Raw genomic sequence first — 3,389 nt, forward strand, 5'->3', positions numbered from 1 at the left:
GCCCGGCATCCCATGTGAGACTGGATCTGGTGGACCTGTTTGTGCGTTTGCTGGTACAGCGGTTCCACGTTGCTGGCCCAGCCGGGTCCGGTTCCGGCTTCCTCCGAACCTGATTCTGCTTCTTGAGTGTGTCCCCTTTGGATGTGAGGAGTTGAAATCTGCAGTTTGTTGGGTTAAGCTGCAAAAGTGCAGGTGGTTCCTTTTGTGCCACTGGCACAGCTTGGGCGGGGATGTAAATTGAGTAGGGCGGGGTCTCAGGGGATCACCAGGGTGGAGCAAACAGCAATGGCATCTCTGTGACTCCTTGCCTCTCCAAGACTCCATGTGCCCTCGAGCAGCTCCGCGAGAAAGCCGGCCTCGCTTTCCGACCCACTGCAAGGCAGTCCTGCCTCTCCCTGTAGGGGTCTGGGACCTCTGTTCTTGGCACCTCTGCATATCCTACTCAATCTCAATGCTCTTCTTTCTTTCCTTCCAGTTGTAGAACTTCCACTGGGCCAGCTTTCCCGTGGTTCTGAATGATAGCTATTTTGTCTGATAGTTGGTATTTTCAGTGTTGTTGTGGGAGGCAGCATGCGCAGGTCTGTACCTTACGCTGCTATCTTGGTTCTCCCAGACGCACTATTTCTGATTGCCACGTAATTAGTCTTGTACTGACTTGTTTGGTGTGCACAACAGGAAATATTTCGCTTTCGGAGAACAAGAAAAATAGGTTTATTTGCATTACACTTAGTAATTGGTGGTTATTCGGTGTCTCGTAAGTTAATGTTCAAGAAAAAATATTAATTTTTATTAAAATGCTCTATTATTTTCTGTTAACAATTACTCATTTATTTCAGTCCTTTGTATTTAGCATGTCTCTATCGAAATAAACCTGTTTCTATGAAAATTGAAGCTTTTGGGTTTTTTTGCGGCCCACATAAACTTAAACCGTATTTATTTGGCCCATGTTAGCCTTTGAGTTTGCTCTAAAGAACCTTTTTGTGATAATTGGCTATGGATTAGGTAATAATAACATAGAATGTTGATTTCCTGATTTGATAATTTAGCTCTGGTTATATAAAAGAATTCTCATTTTGAGGAGATATACATTTATGGGTGAAGGTTCATGTTTCTAATTTAACCAGTTAACTGCCACGATATTTTGAATTTAATTGAAAAGGTCCACAGCTTTCATCTCTAGATGTTTATGGTATACAAATGGTTAAATGGTTAGGAAAAAATTGTATCTATCTTGAGAGAATGATTTAGCAATGTAAACAGTAGAGACTCTGAATAAAGAGTGTATGTGGCTTCTTTGTACTATTGCAGGTTTCTGTAAAACACACTATTTCATAAGAAAAAACAGGCAAAACTAAATTTTAGTGTTTAAGGATGTATACACTTGGGGTAGACAATAAAAAAAGTGATTATAAAAATTTTAGAAAATATAGCTGATTATGTATTTAACATTTAAATGTGTAAGGACTGTATAGACTAAAAGCAATGGAAGAAATAAAAAAGTAAAAATTGATAAATGTAACTAGTTAAAATGTGGAAACTTGTTAAAGACATCGAAAACAGAATTAAAAGGCAGAATACTTGTTTTGTTACCCATACAGGGTAATTTGACGTCTTAGTTTGAGAAAGTAGGGCAGTTTTCTCAAAACTATTCTGACTTCAAAAATGAAATAAATCTTCATTTATAAAACTATAATTTGCGTAGCACATTCATGAATAAACGTGTGTTTAAGGGTAGAAGATTCTTACTAAGCTAATGCACCTTGCTGAGGGAGGAAGAGGGGAAGGCTTCTTGTCCCAAGAAAACCACAAAATGCCCAGCTGATTGGACCAGGAATGAACACCTAACCCTGGGGGCTGGTGATTAATCAGATCCTCTCTAATTAAGAAACTGAATTCAGGCTCACAGAAACTGGATTTAAGTGATGAATCACTTGATGTGCCATCTAATGAATAAACAGAAAAAAAATTAATACTAAGGAAGAGCAGGATTAGACATAGTATGAGAAACGAAAGTGATAATCTCTGTGTTTGGGGTGGGGGTGTGTATGTGACATGGAGAGAGGGGTTTGGAAATAGATATTCAGACCACCTGGGTTCCAGATATCTTCCTGTTTGCAAGCCAGGTTCCCATAAAGTTTTTTGTCTTGTTTTCTTGAAGCATTGTTGTATGCCTCTCTAAACTTGTTTTATCTGATCTGGTGGCTGGATTTTGGTTCTTTGCAGCCTAACTGGAATACAGTTCTATCTGACATTAGAGACTTTAAATGAAATAAGGCATGGGATGTGCTGAGTTGTGTATACTGCCTCTTACTAAGTCTCCACAGTAGGTGTCTGAATTAGAGCTACTGGTCTCCTTCACAACCCACAGACACTTGCAAGTAAGTTTTATCGCTATTGACACTGCTTAATTTCTCTCTAGTGTTCTAAAAATTTGCTCCCCTTATTTTTTCTATTTCTTTGTACTTATCAGTTATTTAGAAAACAAGTGTTAAACACTTATTAATCTTCCCTGGAATCTACTCTAGTACTTTTTCTCCTTTACTATACATACATATTCAAGGGAATATGTATGTATAGTAAATTGTCCTCCTCGCTCTTGGAAAGTTCTTCCCCCAGGGAAAGGTTTCTTTCTTTTTATGCTCATTTCTAATATTTTTCCGTGCACATTACATAACCAGACTCTAAAACAGGATTTTATTTATTACCCTATTTAAATTGTTACTGTTCTTGGATGCTGGGATGGCGCCATAGTAAGTCCGTGGTTGCAGGTAAGTTGGGTAGACAGACTTTTTCTATAAAGGATCAGATAATAAATATTAGGCTTTGTGGACCATATAGTCTCTGTTGTAATTACCGAAAAAGCAACTATAGGCAATAGATGAACAAGTGGGTGTGGCTGTGTTCCAGTTGAACTTTAGCTGCAAATATAGGCCTTAGGCCAGATTTAACCTGTGAAGTGTAACTTGCTAATCTCTGGCCTATATATGATGAGAATTTGGATCAGTTTATTTATTACTTCTGAATGAGTAAGTTGGTAAGTTAAATATTCTAGGTCAGCATGTATACTTCAGATGGAACAAAGGAGAAAAAGATAATTGTACTATACATATATTTCAGGACTATTAGGAAGTTGCTTTCATTCATGCACCAGATATTTATTTTGTGTCTACCATAGGATGTAAATAGTGGTGGCACTGAGTTACAAATAGTGGTAACTCAGAGAGAGAAGGTTCCTGCCTTGTGAAATTTGCATTCAGAAACTGTGATATATAAAGGGCGTGAAAATAAATAATATGTTGGGATAAGTGGTATCTGAAGTTTGGTGTGGCGGATATTGCCTCTTTGGATGGATTGGTTAGGGAAGACTTTCTGGGGAGGCCTGCGTTACT

The 3,389-nt window shown here is 38.3% G+C and overlaps 1 protein-coding gene across 15 annotated transcripts in view; it reads left to right on the forward strand.

The window, feature by feature from the left end:
• The window catches only part of AGFG1 (ArfGAP with FG repeats 1), a 67,550-nt gene that overhangs the window by 27,995 nt on the left and 36,166 nt on the right, over nt 1-3,389 (forward strand). For 7 of the 15 annotated variants that reach the window (XM_015561828.1, XM_015561829.1, XM_015561834.1 and 4 more), the window contains exon 1: nt 2,224-2,378. The exons of the other annotated variants lie outside the window; for them this stretch is intronic. The gene's annotated coding sequence lies outside the window, so the exon portion shown is untranslated. Of the gene's footprint in view, nt 1-2,223; nt 2,379-3,389 lie in introns of those variants that run through there. 15 annotated transcript variants of the gene reach the window in all.

This window comes from Myotis davidii, unplaced genomic scaffold (genome assembly GCF_000327345.1).
Source record: "Myotis davidii unplaced genomic scaffold, ASM32734v1 scaffold370, whole genome shotgun sequence".
Lineage (NCBI taxonomy): Eukaryota > Metazoa > Chordata > Mammalia > Chiroptera > Vespertilionidae > Myotis > Myotis davidii.